The 19,720-nt window shown below is 42.4% G+C and overlaps 1 long non-coding RNA gene and 1 other non-coding gene across 2 annotated transcripts in view; both read right to left on the reverse strand.

The window, feature by feature from the left end:
• Positions 1-484: 484 nt before the first annotated feature.
• Positions 485-19,720, reverse strand: part of LOC122687339 — a 51,544-nt gene continuing 32,308 nt past the window's right edge. Inside the window, exons 2-3 of the long non-coding RNA XR_006339123.1 lie at positions 9,149-9,233; positions 485-529 (exon numbers count right to left, since the gene is read on the reverse strand). This is a non-coding gene — a long non-coding RNA (uncharacterized LOC122687339). The remainder of the gene's footprint in view (positions 530-9,148; positions 9,234-19,720) is intronic.
• TRNAC-GCA lies at positions 5,174-5,245 on the reverse strand. Its single transcript has one exon. It is a non-coding gene; the product is annotated as a tRNA-Cys (tRNA).

The raw sequence follows: 19,720 nt of genomic DNA on the forward strand, positions 1-19,720 counted from the left end.
CCTATAATTTGCCACCTTCCATTCTCTGCCAAGTTTCTCAAAGAGCAGTCAGAATTCACTTTCTGCCGCAATTTGCCTCCCCAAGATCAACAACGACTCTATAATGTCAAATCTAATGAATATTTAAGTCTTCAAAAATGACTCCTTTGATTTCTTTCCATGTTTCCTTTGTTGATACTATCTCCATCTACTCTTTTTCTTTCTTTTAAAGTGAAAGCAGATTTATCTAGAAAGATACACACTCCATAGAGTGTGGGCTGTCACAGAAGGCGAAAGAGGCGGCCTATCTTCATCTTCTCTTAAAATATTCTTGTTCCCAAGGGCCCATTTCCTGCCTACTCATGCTGCAAACTCATGTGTAATTTCAATCACTCTTGTGGTTTTAACAACCACCTATATATACGAAGATGATGAGTTTCTCATCTACACCTTTGACTGAGACTTCTCTCAAAGCTTCAGACACATGCACTCAATATCTTACTCACCATTTCCACTTGGACATCCCACAGAAACCTCAGGCTCAGCATGTCTAAAATAACACATCAAAAAAAAAATAAAATAAAATAAAATAAACTAACACATCAGCTCTCACAGTGCCGTCTCCTTCTAGAGCACCAACAGCCACCCAACTGGCTAAGCCAAAAATCTGAAATTCGCCTTTGAACCTTTAAAATTCCTCATTCCACTCTCTCCTTTAAATGTACTAGAAATGAACCCAGTTCTGCTAATTACACCTCATATTTCTCAGAACTATAGATTAGATGATGAGATTATGTCACTCCCTGCTTAAAATTCTCTACAGGCTTGTCAGTGCACTTGGCATAAAATGGAAATTCCAAGACCCCACATAATCTTGGCCCCTCTGTCCCCAGGCTGTTGCCACACTGCATCTCTTTGTGTTCTTCAAACACTCGAGTTCATTCACATCTCCAGGTTGTATCACTGAAGGTTTCCTCTTCCTGGAAATGTGTGCTGCCATCTCTCTGCGGGACTCACTCTTTTCTTACATCTACTCAACACAAAAGCCATCTCTGAGGCTCTAATCCTGCTCCACCACCATCATCAACCCCCCCACCCCGCCCCACCCACAATAAGCAGACCCTTGCAGACACACCATCACTTTGATTATCTTCACGGCACTCATCACTATTTGAATCATCTGATTTGCGTATTTCCTTATTGTCTCCTTTACTACAGACTAGCACTTATCATTTTGGAAATATTATGTTTAACTTGTTTTGGGCCCACCTCCCTTACTAAAATTTAAATTTTATGAGATCTGAGATCTGTGTGTGTGTATATATATATGTGTGTATATATATACACACATATATATATATTACTATATAGCCAACTCTAGTCTCCCTTCTGACAGGTCATGAATTCCTCTCTCATCCTCCAGGCCCAATACTGCTGATAAACCAGCAAGCTTTATGCCTGGTCCTGACTGAAATATGACAAAGAGAGAAAAACACAAAAAACTCTCTCCATTCAGCTTCTGAGAAAAGTCTGAAGCACCTAGTTTCCGAGTGGTGCTAAAAGCATCTGGCCCTCCCCAGGGTGGCATCATGTTCACATATATGCTCCGTGATTCAACATTTACTGGGCACCTTCTCCGTGCCTCATGCCATATTAAGTGTTGTGTGGGTTACCCTGGTGAATTGAGCACTATCTCTGCCTCCAGGAGCTCATACTTTTATCAAGGAAGACACACAAACAACTGTAACAGATTATCTGAGACAATTCCGATTGTTGAATGACGTGTCCTGGTTTGCGATTCAGAATATCTTGATCTTGTAACCCAAAACTGAACATGATAAATACTTGTCAACAGTATTTTCTCTTTTGGGAGTATAAAAGAAGCAACTAACTCTGCCGGTAGAATCAGGGGAAGTTACACAACAGATCAGTTAGTTGAATCTTGATGTAACTAGGGGATTTTTCTAACTGGAGAAGATGGAGAACAGCATTCAAAGCATAGTGAAAAATTTGAGCAAATGTTCAGAAGTGAACGTGATCAAGTACTAGAGAAAAGAGAGGGAGGAAAAAAAAAAAAAACCCACTAAAGTTAACACTGCAGAATGATGACAGCTTGGTGGTTGAGAGCACTGAATGTCGTGGAGAAGAATGTTCATTCCCTACCCCCACCACCAATTCACTGGTCCTCACCTGAGCTAGACTGGCTATGTCAGAATTACCTAAGAAACTTGTTTAAAATCTATTTTCTTGGGAGTCAGACCTGGATAATCTGATTCAGACCACTTGGAATTCAGACCATCTGGACTGTTTCTGAGAAACTCGGAGGATGAGCTCAGGTTGGGAACCTTGGGGTGGAGACTAAAGGAAGTCCTTCTTAGTCTTGCTCCACGGGCCGTTACCAAGATCTGAAACTGGCTGGTTCAGCTTTGGAGAGTTCCCCAGCAGGACAGGAAGCAGATTGGTCACCCCATATCCAATGAGAGTGGACTCTGTCTAGCCCTTCTGCTCTGCCCATCACCCTGCGTGCCTGGGGACTCGATGTCCATTGGGCCTCTGGCCCAGGTCCAGGGGCTCGCTTTGTCTCAATGTCCTCATCTGCGATCCAGTTTTCCTCTAGACTTGTGGCGTCCGTAAGAGCCCCGAGTTACTTGGTTGGGGTAACTGACCCATGTTTGCACTTCCTGCCTTGTAGGGCTGGACATTAGTGAAGGTCTGACTCCAAAGCAGAGAATCTCAGACACTTGTCCTCACCAGACTCATCAAATGAAGGTTTCAACAGGAGGATGACATAACTGGGTCTATATTTTAGGAAGATGGATTACAAAAAATAGGGGGAAACATTTAGAAGACTGAAGTAGTAGTTTAATGGGAGAGACAGTGAAGAACTGTGCAAATAACAGCTGAGAAAATGAAGACAGGGGACTGAGAACTTGGTCACAGATTAGAGGCAGAGAGAATAAAAGCAGAGACGATGTCAAGGTTTTTAGTTTCATAAAACCATGTTTTCGCTGCATTAGCAATTTGCTTCTAAATCACTTGTTACCTATTTTTTAATCTTACTCAAAGTTTTCATTGCATGGGGAAGCACCAATATTAAATGATGTCACAGTGGGTTGCAGCCCATTTATTTAAAAAAAAAAAAAAAAGCACTGAAACTACTGCCATTTTGAAAGCCTTCCTACTGGTTGGAACTAATTTTCTCTACCACAAATATCAAAAGTGCCTGGAAATGTATAAAGCAATCATTTTCAACCCCCAGAAGTAATGCTATTATTCTGAACTCAAAGTAATCCACTTGAGATGTTATTTTAGAAATATTAAAAAAGCATCAATACTTTATCAGAGAGAGGAAACTCTGCATTCAAAACTGCTAATCTGAACATTTTTTAAATTAGTGGCAGGCTACTCATCTTTTTGTTTCCACTTTTTTTTCACATGAGTATTTCAGCTTTACTTAACAATTTTACTTCTGACTAATTTGAACATATGTGCATTGCTTTACTGTTTGGCTTGGAGAGAATTTTTCTGGTAAAAATAATTCAAAATCAAGCTTTGTTTTTGGAATGTTTATTTCTCATGAGATTCTGAGAGATGTGCATAGATTCAAAGGGATAACTTAATATTTATAGATTTACTCTTGGGCTTTAAAGGGTCATTCAATATTAGAGCAATTGTGCTAACACCCTAATTTCAAAGGGGCTTCCCTGGTGGCTCAGACAGTATAAAGAATCTGCCGGCAATGCAGGAGACCTAGGTTCGACCCCTGGGTCAGGAAGATCCCCTGGAGAAGGGAATGACTACCCACACCAGTGTTCTTGCCTGGAGAATCCCATGGACAGAGAAGTCCGGCAGGCTACAGTCCAAAGGGTCACACACAGTCAGACACAACTGAGCGACTAACAATCAATATTCAAATGTTGTCCAGTCACCATATCTTGATTTCTTGAAAGATGATAGCGGCCTCCTTTCCTCTGCTTGAAGTTGCCAAGTTAGAACCAATAGTGACGTTTAGCAACAAACCTGCCCATTTAGGACTCTTCATTCTTGATTTAGCTACTGCCCAGCCCTAAATCAGAATACAGCAAAACTCTCAAGTTTTATGTACGAAGAAACCGAACTCAAATGCTGAGTCCACAAACTCCCACAACACAGATGTGCCGCCCTGGATGTCGGCCACAACCGCTGGAGAAGCCACCACCACGGCCCTTCGTGCTCAATCATGAACTCTTCCTTTAACCAGAGTTTTATTCTTTCCTGGCTTTCTTCTTTCAACAAAATAATGGAGCAATTTGCAAACCTTCACGTCTGTTCCACAAATACCTTCCTACCATGGAGTGAGCTTTAACAACACACACTGTAGAAATTATTTCCCTCCTCGATGAGTTCATCTTGACCTTCTGTGTCCAGGAAGGAGAAACAACCCCTCTTCCCAAGGAGCGGATGAATAATCGCTCACAAGTAAGAAGAATGCTCCCAGGCAGGAGGAAGGGAGTTGCCAGCTCCTTCCTTGGTATCACGTCCCCTGCCAAGTAACAGTTGGTAGGCTGCCCCGTGATTTTCCACAGTCCAGATTCAGTGAGGGTGACGCCCTTCTTCATTAAGATAAACCAGAGAAAACATCAGCAGCTGTGGTGTAATTCGCTGAGCCTGGACTCCAGACAAAGAAGCAAAAAGCCCCTACATCTGCATGTAAGGACAAAGCTTTACCGTAGCAGGAATTTGGGACTGAAAGCCAAGTGTGGAATTGCCTTAAGTCAAGTTGCAAAGAAAAACAGCACAGGCTGGGACTTGACCGGGTGTCTCAGGACTTGACAGCTCCCTTCTTTGGCTTCTTCCCAGCTGAAGTTTAAGAGTAGAGACGACGTGACCTGAACCCACAGTTCTCAGGAAATTCAAGAAGAGGAGGCCCTGTGGAGCAAGACTAAACTTAGGCATCTTCTTCAAAATGCTTTCGCTTTCAGTAAGCTTCTGTTTGCAGGTGAGTGGAACAAATCCAGTTACTTTGTCCCCTCGAAGAATGGGGAGAGGATATGGAAAAGAGCCAACAGCCACATCCTGACAAGAAAGAAAGTGAAGTCGCTCAGTCGTGTCCCACTCTTTGGGATCCCATGGACTGTAGCCTACCAGGGTCCTCTGTCCATGGGGATTTTCCAGGAATATTGGAGTGGGTTGACATTTCCTTCTCCAGGGCATCTTCCCAACCCAGGGATCGAACCTGGGTCTCCTGCGTTGCGGGCAGATGCTTTACCATCTGAGCCAGCGGGGAAACCCACAGCCTGACATCCTGACAAGAGCCACGTCAGACTTCCAGTCCTTCCAGCAGGGGCTAACGTTGGCTCCACCTTACAGTGCTTGTAACTGAGGCTTGGAAATGTTCCATCACTAGCTCAAGGTCAAGTGACTAATAAAGGGCAGGGCCTGAATCTGTTCTTGTTTTGGGCTGTGCTGGTTCTTTGTTGGGGCGCCCAGGCTCCTCTACTTGTGGGGGCTTAGTTGCCCCAGGACAGCATATGAGAATCTTAGTTCCCCGACCAGGCATCAACCATGCATTGGAAAGTGGATTCTTTTTTTTTTTTTTTAAGATTTACTTTACTTATTTATATATTTATTTTATTTATTTTATTTTTGGTCTGTGCTGGGTCTTCATGGCTGTGCATGGGCTTTCTCTAGTTGTGGCGAGCAGGGGATACTCTTCGTTGCAGTGCGCAGGCTTCTCATTGCAATGACTTATGTTGCAGGCGCGTGGGCTTCAGTAGTTGTGGTTCCCAGGCTCGAGAGCAGAGGCTCAATAGCTGTGGCACATGCGCTCAGCTGCTCCGTGGCACATGAGGTCTTCCTGGATCAGGAATCAAACCCATGTCTCCTGCACTGGCAGCGTGGATTCTTTACCACTGAACCACCAGGGGAGCCCCTAGAAGGTAGGTTCTTCACCACTGGACCACCAGGGAAGTCCCCAGAGCCTGAATTTGAACCCAGCATGGCCAAGCTTTCTACCCGGGGTTTGTCCTTTGTCCTCATGATTCTCAAATGCCAGTCCCTGGACTGATGCTAGCCCAGCCACTCAGAAGACCCACCTAGGCAGCATTGTCAAAATGCCTAGACCATATACAGGCTCTAAAAAAATCTAATTCAATAGATCTGGAGTGAGATCGGGGAAACCGTGTTCTTAAATTTTTTTTCTTTAATGTTCTTTTGCAGCCAGACTTGGAAACCACTGCAGTATATATTCTTCTTAGCCTTTTTTTCCAGCAGTTAATTGATTTTGTGGAAATCTTAGCTCATCTCCCAAATCAAAGTATAATACATCCATCACTCATAGGGAGTGTATCTGATGTTTCTTTGAACTGTGAAATATATTTTCAAAATATTTATAATTCTAGTGCTCCACTGGAAAATGTCCTTGAGCTATATTACATGCTTCCTTATGTTCAGAGAATGAGGGTGCATCCTTGGGATGAATGTGTAACCTACAACTGTCTCGCTGCAAAACTCAGTCATTTCCTGCAGGGTTCAAGATTCTCCTTACTTCTGAGTGGCTCAGAATGCAGGGCTACCGGTGCTCAGGACCAGCTTCCCACCTCTTAAGACACTTCTGACTTACTGTACCTTCGGGGCTTTCTTTGTGTTAGACGCGGGTCATGCATCTGTTTCGCCAGTTTTCTACAGTACACTTTTTCCTAAGACAATTTTCATTTCAAACTCCTGCTAAATACCCTGAGGAGCCCCTCTCGAGACCTGAGGAGAAGCCTTTTATATCCTTATGCCTTCCAGCTGAGGTTCTTTGTGCTCCTAGATCCAGGTCTCCAAAGCTTATGTCTCCTCCTTACTCACCCTCTTCTGTGAAACAGTCCACAGCTAGACCGAAGGAGGATTTAGAAAACTGTGATTTAGGGGCCAAATCTAGCCTGGCGCTTGTTTCTGTAAATAGCATCTTACTGGAACACAACCAGGCCCATTCATCTGCTTGTCTGTGGCTGCTTTTATGCTACAGGGGCAAAACTGGGCAGCCAGAGACCACATGGCCTGCACAGCCGGGAGCATTTCAGTTCTGGCCCTTTGCAGGAAAAGTTTGCTGATCCATGGACAAAAGGAACATTTCTAGTGACAACATTTATAAATTTTCCTGCAACAGAGAAATACCACATACACTTCTAGGATCACTCAAAAACACATACACTGTGAGGATTTTGTCCTTTGCCTATTTTTCTTCATTTTTAATCCTTTTTTTACAGCATAATATTTGTTGTTCAGTTGCTCAGTCGTGTCTGATTCTTTGCAACCCCACGGACTGCAGCACACCAGGCTTCCCTGTCCTTCACTATCTCCCGGAGCTTGCTCAAACTCATGTCCATTGAGTCGGTGATGCCACCCAACCATCTCATCCTCTGTCACCCTCTTCTCATCTTGCCCTCAATAATATACATATTCTTTTTTTTTTTAATCACATGTTCAAGTTTCACTAGATTATTAATGAGGCAAAATTATGGCATAATTATGAGGCAAAATCACATGTTCAGGTTTCACTAGATTATTAATGAGGCAAAATTACGGCAAAATGAAATGATGGACAGTCTTTTCAGTAAAAGCCACTTTTAAATATATGATGAGTCACCTATTTATATATGTAAGGAGAAGTACTGTGGAGAAGATTATTTGAATCTCTGTTCATTTGTCATAATTCTCTCCTCTTAACCTTTCCCCCATCTGCTAAAATGAACCCAAATTTCACCAATTTGTAACGTGTATTGCTGATAACAAAAGGAATCAATATTTTCTTTTAATTTTCCCTAAGCCATCTTGATAATTGGTGATGGAACAAAGAATATATCTAATAAAATATCAACCCAGGAAAGTAAATCTTAGAAAAAAGTCTCATTGCTTTCTACGAAAATAAGAAAAACACGCCTTTAAAAATCTCATTATTCTTTTCAAATATCACAAAAGTCACTAAAGAAAATCTTCCAGATTTTATATTTAATGATTGTCAAAAAGCATTGTACCTGAAATCTGAACCTTGTCTAATTATGCTCACTTTGTCTGCCAAGTTATTGACATTTAAAAGTACCAGTACGCCCTCTTGTGGCACACTGCAGTCACTGTTCTTTTCTACTACTAATCGAGCAGTTGTGTGCGTGTCAGTCGCTCAGTCCTGTCTGATGCTTTGCCTTTCCGTGGAATTCTCCAGGCAAGGATACTGGAGTGGGTAGCCATTCCCTTCTCCAGGGGATCTTTCCGATTCACCTAGGAGCTGAACCGGGGTCTCCTGCATTGCAGGCGGATTCTTTACCCATTGAGCTACCAGGGAGATACTGGTGGGACCAGCTCCCCGTAATGTCCCCCCTGGACTGCTTGGGATTCTTTTGCTTTTTTAATATACAAGCCCATCACTTACTAGTTTAACTGGGATCCCTTGAGCAAACTACTGTAATATTCTCAGCCTTAATTTCTTACCCGTAAAATGGAGAGACTAATAATGGCACTTTCATATAGCTGTCTGAGGATTAAACACAAGCATGAACGTGAAGGTGCCTAGCTCAGGCTGGCAGCAGAAGAGATTAACATGTGTTACAGCCAGTACGATGAGGTTTCCAAACATACCCCAACACTGTGATTTCTTAATAGTCCCCCTTCTCCTTTTGCCACTCCCACTTTTCGAGTGTATTCTTAATCTGTTTTATTACATTTTTTGTTTGTTTGTTCATGTTTGCTTTTGCTTCCTGTGTGGCAATGGAAAAGCTAGCCTTAAACGTGTGGGCTCTTGTTTTTGAGCCCTGGATTTCAACTGACTTCTTACTTCTCTAACACAGGAAGACTACCTTTTAGGGCCAGTACCTAGAAATGTAAATAGTGGAATATTTCTGTGTTACATGGCTATGAATCCCTGGACACCCTTTTTATTGGAGAGCTGAGAGAGACCCTCTGATGATTAAAAAGTATGACGAGCAATACAAGGAAGTACTTGTGTGTGTGTGCGCTCAGTCAGGTCTGACTCTTTGTGACGGCATAGCCTGCCAGGCTTCTTTAGGCAAGAATACTGGAGTGGGTTGCCATTTCCTCCTCCTGGGGCTCTTCCCAACCTGGGAATCAAACCCATGTCTCCTGCGTCTCCTGCTTGGCAGGTGGATTCTTTACCACTAGCGCCACCTGAGAAGCCTCAGCAAGTACTTACTGTTTGTCTTTTCAGTGGTCACATCATTCCTAGGCATTGAGCTGGAAGTTTCTGATGCAGGTCAGGCAATTCCCACGTCATGGATCTGTCCATTTTAAAAGAAAAGTAAACAATGACTGCAGTACAACATCAATGGATGGAAGAGATGCTCCAACTATTGAGGGTATTTTTTTTTTTTTTTGTCCACAGCTTCATCAAACATTAAAAGTGAATTTCTAGGTCAACTCCAGCTGAAAAGTACTTATTTTAGAACCCAATTTTTTGTTTCCCTAGCAATGCTCTGACATCACATCAAGGTTCTTACACTCAAAAATAGGGCCTAAAAAGGAGTCTTGATTCTTTTTGTATGGTTTATATTTGCAGGTGTTTCAGTGTCTTTATTAGATGTAGTAAGAGTAAAATATGCTAGAGAGAGAGATGATTCCAAACAGACTACTCCAAATAGTATTTAATAAATAAGTTTTTAACTATACTCATGTTGGTATCCATGACTGTTGCCTGTTACAGAGGAATTAAATGTTGAGTTGCAAGGTATCATCACTATAGTAACTGGAAGTCACTGGAATGCTGAAAATGTGGGAAGATGTTAAATTTAGATCAGAGTATTTGTCACATTATCAATCCTATCCCTGCAGGAGTTAATTTTCTTCAAAAGATCTTCCTTATATATCACATGAGAGCCTCCTTTCTCTCTTTTGTGCCAATTCTCAAAATCATTCAAATTAGCAAAAAAAAAAAAAAAAAAATTGGGGGGGTTTTCAGAAATAATTGTTTTGCTAATTGTTTTGCTGTTTTTTCAAACCATAACTTAACCATTGCTGTTGTTGTTTAGTCCCTAAGTGGTCATGTCTGACTCTCTCAACCCCATAGACTGCAGCACACCAGGCTTCCCTATCCTTCACTATCTCCCAGAGCTTGCTCAAACTCATGTCCGTGAGTCGATGATGCCATCCGATCATTCATGTCCCAGTGCTGTTTCGCTTTCGCTGAATGATAAACACGACAAATGTCTTGTGTTTTCTGGACACACACTTTTAAGCAGCCTTTTTTTTTAAACCTCAGAAATGCCCCATCTGACCTGCCTTGTGACTGTTCACAGTGAATCATTCAAAGCTGGCATGCTGTAAGATTTTACTGCTTTCTGGGGCAGTAACTTTCTTACCCGCAAACACACAGCTTTCAAACTACCCAGATGAGATCAAACAGTTGCTGGCATTTATATTTTCCTAGGCATCAGGAAAAAAAAAAGTCAATCCCACAGAATTAAGTGCCTTTAGGAGAAAAACAAAAAGACATGTGGATGTCTCACCTCAAAGGCAGAAATATTTTCTGTCTCTTGTTTAGTGTTCCCAAACTCCAGGCAGCCTCTTTTTAATTTTTTTTTTTCCTTTTTCTCTATTCCTTTTCTCTCCTGCCTCTGAATTATAATTAGGAAACTGGAGGATAGAGTTGACCTTCACTTGAGTTCATTTTCAGTAATAAACAAAGTCTAATGGAGGACTTCTCTGCTTCATGACAAATGATCAATGCTGCTTCTTCGGAGTTCCCGACACACACTTGTGGGGTGTTGGCCATGGGCTCCCCATTGGAAACCCCTGAAGGGGGACTGTGCTTCCAGGCAGTGCGAACACATGTATTGCTAGTCACCTGTCTTGCATTGTCCATGGCCCATTGCTGTCTAAAAATAACGAGTGCTCTTGACCCAACTAAAACTTTCTGGAGAAGTTGACCTCCTTGGATTGTGTCCCTGGAAGAGCCAAGTGAAGGACGGTATTTTGCCTCGGACCAGATCCCCCAGTAGAGCAGCTCCTCCCGTAGGTCTGGACTGAGGAGAGGAAGAGCCGTGCTCTGAACCAGTGGGAGCAGCTGGATACACTTCATATCAAAATATACTCCCTCTCTTCTGCCCCAGAGCTCGAGGAGAACCAGGTACAGTTAATTTCCCCAAAGAAACAATCCTACTAGTAACTAGTCCTGACACGGAGTTCAGCAGATGTCCAGAGGTGAGATATTTATTACCCCTGGCAGTCCTTACAGAGTCTTCAGTGGGAGCCTGGGAACCTCTTCCTCTGCGTCTCTTTTCTCTCTCCATGGCCCCAATGATGCCCACCCCATTCTAGGGGTGCTGGCTCCATCTGGGGAGTGAGTAGGTAGTGAGATTCCTTGAGGTCATCATGATCGTTTTTCCTAGACAACTCAACCTCTGTTACACATGTCTTCTCCCTCATAAGAAGAGGCTTATCATTTCAGCATTTTCTGATGAGACCGTTCAAAATAAACCCTTTCTCTTATGTGCTTAGTATGCTTAAAATTTTCTTTCACTTGAATCTTTACCAGAAATTCCCTTCATCAGAAGTAAACAAGGAAGAAAAAAATTTAATTATATATATATACGTGCTAAGCCACTTCAGTTGTTTCGACTCTTTGTAATCCCATGAATTGTTGTCTGCCAGGCTCCTCTGTACATGGAATTTTCCAGGCAAGAATACTGGAGTGGGTTGCTGTTTCCTTCTCCAGGGGATCTTCCTGGCCCAGGGGCTGAACCTGCATCTCCTATGTCTCCTGCATTGCAGGCAGATTCTTTACCACTGAACCGCCGGGGAAGCCCCCACATATATATACACATAGATACAGACATATCTATTCAAGAAGTCCAAACGTAACTTAGTGTCTTCTTTGAACTAAGAATTGTAGTAGGTCCTGGGAGTATAGAAATGAATAATTCATAGGCAAAATTTCAGTGTCTTTGAATTCAGAAATTAACTAGAGGTAAGGTGGTGGTGGTGAGCTTCCTGAGTGGCTCAGTGGTAAAGAATCTGCCTGTCAGTTCAAGAGATGCAGGTTCGATTCCTGGGTCAAGAAGATCCCCCAGAGAAGGAAATGGCAGCTCATCCAGTATTCTTGCCTGGAGAATCCCATGGACAGAGGCGCTTGGGGGGGCAGCAGCAGTGGTGGGGGAGGTAAACAGACATATAAAAAGTTAAAGATAATGCAGTCCTGTAAGCAGTTGCATCTAGAAATGAATAAAGTTTTGGTCAGCTCTGAAGGAGGTACCACTCCCTGGGAGAGCCTGAGAGGACGTTGTTGGTCTAGGGTGGACGGGTCTTAGTCACAAGGAGGCTAGCTGCAGGGCGCAGGGGAGGGTGGGAGGCTTGGGGGCGGGGGGTAGGGACATGTCCCATGGTTAATGCTGACTCACTAGTGGGCAGAGCCAGGCCTTGGCATAGCTGGCTGCCAGGCTGGGAATCCTGGAGCTGGTGTCAGCCTCCTGGCAAGTGAGGCCAGATCCGAGGGCAGCTGGCTGTGGGACCCAAGGTATCCTGAAGTTGGTGTCGGCTTGCTGGGGGATGGGGCTGGGGCCCAGGGGTAGGGTTCCAGGGCTGTGCTCACCCCCTGGTGGATGAGGCTAGGTCCTGGACTGGCTAACGAGCAGGGCCAGGTCTTCAGGTGGTCTGCTGGCGGGTGGGGCTGTGTCCCCAGTTCAGCTACTGCTTGACCTGGGGTGTCACAAGACTGGTGTCAAGTGGCCAGTGGGCAGGGCTGGGTCCTGGCCCCAATGAGCTGGAGGGAGAATTGTAAAATGCTACTTGCCAGCACCAGTGTCTCGTGGTAAGACAATCCCCCCTACAATGGCTTCTGCCAGAGTCTGTGCCACCCATCTGTGTCATGGGGGCGAGTTTAAATTGCCTCCCTCCTTTCCAGAAGGCTCTCCAAGATCAGAAAGAGGGTTTGACCCTTTCAACTTCCCCCCTGGGTCTCCAAGTGTGTGTGATTTTGTGTGTACCCTTTATAAGTGCAGTACCTCTTTCCCACAGCCCTGTGGCTCTCCTGACAGTAAGCCCCACTGGCCTTCAAAGCCAAATGTTCTGAGAGCTTATCTTCCCCGTGCAGGACCCCTGGACCGAGGAGCCCGAGGTGGGTCTCCGATATCTCTCACCTGAGGAAGAACCTCTGCAACTATAATTAGCACCCTGTTTGTGGGTTGCTCACCCGGACCTGTGGGTCTAGACCGTACCACCCCCCACCCCTCCTACCTGTGTTGTTGTGGTTCCCCCTTTATATCTCTGGGCTTCCCTAGTGGCTCAGATGGTAAAGAATCTGCCTGCAATGCAGGAGACGCAGGTTTGATCCTTGGGTTGGGAAGATCATGGAGAAGGGAATGGCAACCCACACCAGTATTCCTGCCTGGAGAATCCCATGGACAGAGGAACCTGGCAGGCTACACAGTCCATGGGGTTGCAAAGAGTCAACACGGCTGAACGACTAACACTTTCACTTTTCACTTTTATATCTTTAGCTGTAGACCATCTTCTCTAGCTAGTTTTCAAGTGATACTCATCAACAGTTGCTCTGTATATAGTTGTAATTCTGGAGTGCTCATGGAAGGAGATGACTTGGGATCTTCCCAATCCAGGGATCGAACTCGAGTCTCTTGAGTCTCCTGAATTGGCAGGCAGGTTCTTTACCACTAGCACCACCTGGGAAGCCCTCTGAGATACCATGTTAATGCTAAGTCACTTCAGTCGTGTCCGACTCTGTGCGACCCCATAGACGGCAGCCCACCAGGCTCCCCCGTCCCTGGGATTCTCCAGGCAAGAACACTGGAGTGGGTTGCCATTTCCTTCTCCAATGCATTAAAGTGAAAAGTGAAAGTCAAGTCGCTCAGTCGTGTCGAACTCTTAGCGACCCCATGGACTGCAGCCTACCAGGCTCCTCCATCCATGGGATTTTTCAAGCAATGAGCTACCATACCCCAATACAAAATAAAAAGTTTAAAGTTTAAAAAAAAAAATTCTCCCTTAATTGTGATGTTTCCTCTTGGTAAATTTCCATCTACTGAGTCCCACCCTGCTTCTTGGCTACAAATTCCCATTTTTCCTTATTGAGTTGATTGGAGTTGAGCCCAATCTCTCTCCCCTACTATAAAATCCCTTTGTAATGGTTCCTAAACTTTTTGTGATAGTTCCCCTGAATAAAGTCTGCCTTAGCATTCTTTAGCAAGTGTCATGAATAATTTTCTTTTTAATAAACTTCAACATATGAATTTTGGAGCGAGGGGACTCAATTCAGCTGATAATGTAAAGCTTTGAAAGTTTTGAGAAAGTATGGTAAGGAAGCTCCAGTGAAGAGCTTCTGCTGAGAGAGACAAAGAGAGAAAGAGGGAGGGAGAGGAGATTCTTGGTTTTCTTAGAGCTCTGGAAGACGGCATGGATTGGCTGGGACAACCTCAAGCTCTGTACTGGGGAGTAAGGAGAAGAGAATGAAAAAAGTAGTTGGCATCCTGTAGGATAACACTTCTGTTAGGAAAAATAAACCTCAGGAAAACACAAAATCAAACAACGCTCTGACATTTAGCCCTATGTATATCATGGCAATTGAAAGTCCCACTACTATTCCATCACCAAAGAATCATGTTTATAATTCTTACCAGTTATTAATTGCCTACTAGTTCATTCTAGCAGAGACTTTAAGGGCCCTAGGGTCAGACAACCTTGCATTTGAGTCCCAGCTGTATCAGTTACCATGCGATCTTGAAAAATTCATCTTCTAGGCACCTCATCTTCTCTTCTGGAAACTTTGAATAAAGACTGTCTTCCTCAGATGGCTCTAGTTAGGATTATATGAGATATGATTTAGTGTTAATATAGTTAATTATATGAGATATGATTTAGTGATTTTAGTTAATGTATTAAAAAAAAACCTGAATTTTTTATAGCTTATCTTTTTTATTTTGGGGGGAACACAACTCAGCCCCTAAAAATACCCAAAATAATTGAAATCAGTGTCTCAAAGAGACATCTGTATACCCATGTTCATAGCAGCATTATTGACAATAGCCTAAAGGTGGAAGCAACTCAAGGGTCCATCAAAAGATAAATAGATAAAATGGGGCATATATATCAGTTTAGTCACTCTGTCACGTCTGACTCTTTGTGACTCCATGGACTGCAGGACACCAGGCTTCCCTGTCCATCACCAATTTCCAGAGCTTCTCAAACTCATGTCCATTGAGTCAATGATGCCATCCGACCATTCATGTCCCAGTGCTATTTCATTTCACTGAATGATAAACATTACAAATGTCACATCCTCTGCCATCCCCTTCTCCTCCGCCCTTAATCTTTCCCAGCATCAGGGTCTTTTCTAAGGAGTCAGTTCTTCACATCACGTGGCCAAAGTATTGAAGCTTCAGCTTCAGCATCAGTCCTTCCAATGAATATTAAGGACTGATATACTTTAGGATTGACTGGTTTGATCGCCTTGCAGTCCAAGGGACTCTCAAGAGTCTTCTCCAACACCACAGTTTAAAAGCATCAATTTTTCAGCACTCAGCTTTCTTTATGGTCCAACTTTCACATCCATACATAACTACTGGAAAAACCATAGCTTTGACAGTTTGGACCTTTGTCAGCAAAGTAATGTCTCTGCTTTTTAATATGCTATCTAGGTTTGTCATAGCTTTTCATCCAAGGGACAAACGTCTTAATTTCATGGCTGCAGTCACCATCTGCAGTGATTCTGGAGCCCAAGAAAAGAAAGTCTCTCAATCTTTCTGTTGTTTCCCCATCTATTTGCCATGAAGTGATGTGATGGGAAGCCATGATCTTAGTTTTTTGAATGTTGAATTTTAAGCCGCTTTTTCACTCTTCTCTTTCACATTCATCAAGAGGCTCTTTAGTTCCTCTTTGCTTTCTGCCATAAGGATGGTGTCATCTGTATATCTGAGGTCATTGATATTTCTCCTGGCACTCTTGATTTCAGCTTGAGCTTCATCAAGCCCAACATTTCACATGATGTACTCTGCATATTGAGTTAAATAAGCAGGGTGACAATATACAGCCTTGATGTACTCCTTTCCTGATTTGAAACCAGTCCCTTGTTCCATGTGTGATTCTAACTGTTGTTTCTTGACCTGCATACAGGTTTCTCAGGAGGCAGGTCAGGTAGTCGGGTATTCCCATCTCTTGAAGAATTTTCCACAGTTTGTCATGATACACATAGTCAAAGGCTTTGGTGCAGTCAATAAAGCAGAAGTAGGTGTTTTTCTGGAACTCTCTTGCTTTTTTGATGATCCAACAGATGTTGGCAATTTGATCTCTAAGGCTTCTGCCTTTTCTAAATCCAGCTTGAACATCTGGAAGTTCTCAGTTCACATACTGTTGAAGCCTGGCTTGGAGAATTTTAAGCATTCCTTTGCTAGCGTGTGGGATGAGTGCGATTGTGCAGCAGTTTGAATATTCTTTAGCATTGCCTTTCTTTGGGATTGGAATGAAAACTGACCTTTTCCAGTCATGTGGCCACTGCTGAGTTTTCCAAATTTGCTGGTATATTGAGTGCAGCACTTTTACAGCATCTTTTAGGATTTGAAATAGGTCAACTGGAATTCCATCACCTCCACTAGCTTTGTTCATAGTGATGCTTCCTAAGGCCCACTTGACTTTGCATTCCAGGATATCTGGCTCTAGGTGAGTGATCACACTATCGTGCTTATCTAGGTCATGAAGATCTTTTTTTGTATAGTTCATCTATGTATTCTTACCACCTCTTCTTAGTATCTTCTGCTTCATTAGGTCCATACCATTTCTGTCCTTTATTGTGCCCATTTCTGTATGAAATGTTCCCTCGGTATCTCAAATTTTCTTGAAGAGATCTCTAATCTTTCCCATTCTATTGTTTTCCTCTGTTTCTTTGCATTGATCACTCAGGAAGGCTTTCTTATCACTCCTTGCTATTCTTTGGAACTCTGCATGCAGATGGGTATATCTTTCCTTTTCTCCTTTGCCTTTAGCTTCTCTTCTTCTCTCAGCTATTTGTAAGGTCTCCTCAGACAACCATTTTGCCTTTTTTGCATTTCTTTTTCTTGGGGATGGTCCTGATCACTGCCTCCTGCACAAAGTCATGAACCTCCTTCCATAGTTCTTCAGGCACTCTATCAGATCTAATCCCTTGAATCTATTTTTCACTTCCACTGTATATTCATATAAGGGATGTCTCACTTCCTCTGTATAATCCCTTGAATCTATTTCTCACTTCCACTGTATAATCATATATATATATATATATACACACACACAATGGAATATCATTCACACTTAAAAATGAAATAAATGTTGATGTGTGCTATGACAAGGATTAGCCTTGGGTATATTATGCTAAATGGATTAAAAACAGCCACAAAAAGACAAATACTGTATGATCCTACTTACATAAGTCACCTATAAAATTCATAGAAACAGAAATTATAAGGGTTGTTGTAACTATAACCCAGTTTTTAAAAAAAAGAAAAGAAATACAGGGTGGTTGCCAGGAGCTGAGAGGAGAGAAGAATGGGGTGTTAGTGTTCAATGGGTATGGAATTTCAGTTTTGCAAGATGAAATAATTTGGGAGCTTAGATGCACAGCAATGTAAATGTACTTAACACTATTGAAGTGTACACCTAAAAATGGTTAAGATGAAAAAGTTTATGTTTTGTATCTTTTAAATAAATTTTAAATCTAAAAATTACATAGCTGTATACACATGTTATACCACTGTTAATTTCCTTGCTTTGATAATGTACTATGTTTATGTAAGAGGCAACCATATAATCTTTGCAATTTCCTGTGAATCTATAATTACTTTAAAGCAAAAAGGTTTTAAAATTTCTATTCTTGTGTTAAAACAATTAAGGAAGCTAGAGATTGTCAATTAAATCTCCTGGACCAGGATAACAGAACTTTATGGAGACAGAGATTAAACTGTTTAACCTCAGCCTGCCCATGGGGGGAACTTTAATCAGAAAGAAGCTCACAAACCGGAACCCAATTGGACCAAGTAACCCATGTAATTATTGACCTGGACTCTTGGGCCCCTGAATCAATAGAAATTGATAAGAGGCCAGACAAGAATTTCAGGCAAAGCGTTATCAGAACTTGTGCTACAGCACGAGGAAATGAAAACAGGAGTCAAGACACTCAAGCTCACTATTTTATCTATTTTTAATCTCCTACAAAAATCCTGTGAGGAAACAATAAATGCTGGAGAGAGTGTGGAGAGAAGGGAACCCTCCTACATTGCTGGGGGGAATGTAAATTGGGACAGCCACTGTGAAGAATAGTATGGAGGTTCCTTAAAAAACTAAAATTAGACGCAACAATCCCACTCCTGGGCATATATCCAGAGAAGAACATGATCCGAAAGGATACCTGCACCTAAATATTCATTGCAATACTGTTTATACCAGCCAAGACATGGAAGCAACCTGAGTGTCCACTGACAGAGGAATGGATAAAAAAGATGTTGTACATGCATACAGTGGAATATTACTCAGCCACTAAAAAGAAGGAAATAATGCCATTTGCAGCATCAGGGATGGACCTATAGATCGTCATATTGAGTGAAGTAAGTCAGTCAGAGAAGGGGAAATATTGTATGACATCCCTTATATGTGTAATCTAAAAAGAAATTGATTCAAATAAATTTTCAAACCAGAAAGAGACTCACAGACTTAGAGAATGAACTTATGGTTGCCTGGGGGCAGGATGTGGGTGGAGGGAGAGTTAGGGAGCTTGGGATGGACAAGTACACACTGCTATATTTAAAATGGAGAAGCAACAAGGACCTACTGTATAGCACATGGAAATCTGCTCAATGTTATATGGCAACCTGGATGGGAGGGTGCTGGGTGGAGAATGGATACATATATATGTATGGCTGAATCCCTTCAGTATCCACCTGAAACTATCACAACATTGTTCGTTAATCGGCTATATCCCAGTTCAAAATAAAAAGCTAAAATGTAAAAAAAAAAAAAAAAAAAAAATCCTGTGAGGTACATATCATCAGCCCCCCTCCAACTGTCTCCTAGCATCCCACATACCCCAGGTATCACTGAAGATAATTTACATGAAATTCATGAAAGCTCTATTCCCCAAAACTGATGGGAGCAGTAGCTTCAAAATCACTTCCTTCTCCTCCTCTTTGGATGGTGCAATTATCCTGCACATAGCTGTTCTCCTGGCACTGTTCCTATGACAACGGCTCTCTCAGATATTTTTCTGCCCATCCGTAGTACTCATGGCTCTTCTTGTTACCAAAGAAAATCATCAAATAAAGCCTTACGTCAAGGGTTTTGTTAACAGGAAATCTTTTGTTAATGGGGACTCTCAGAAAAGAGCTATGATGCTCCATCAACTGAGGCAGTAAATTGCTTTAAGCTGTTTCTGTTTAAATGTTATAAAGCTCCATACACACTCACTCTCTCCAGCACAATAATTGGGAACATGTACAATTAGATGTCATAGTTACTAGCACAATGCAAAGCAAAGAGTTTCATTCTGATTGATCTCTTTTAAAAAAATCTTTTTCTCGATGATGTTTCATTGTAATTGTCTGTTGCAATTTGCTTTACAATACCACAGTATGTAAACATTTGGAACTCTGTGTGCACAATTCAACTCTAATCTACACCCCAGGGATCGATGAACATATGAAGCGGCCTGATAGAATAAATACCCTAAGAACTGGCCAGGTGGCATTCAAAAGTATTTTTGTCAAAAAAAAAAGTGAAATTGTTAGTGGCTTAGTTACCC

This window comes from Cervus elaphus, chromosome 31, assembly GCF_910594005.1.
Source record: "Cervus elaphus chromosome 31, mCerEla1.1, whole genome shotgun sequence".
Taxonomy (NCBI): domain Eukaryota; kingdom Metazoa; phylum Chordata; class Mammalia; order Artiodactyla; family Cervidae; genus Cervus; species Cervus elaphus.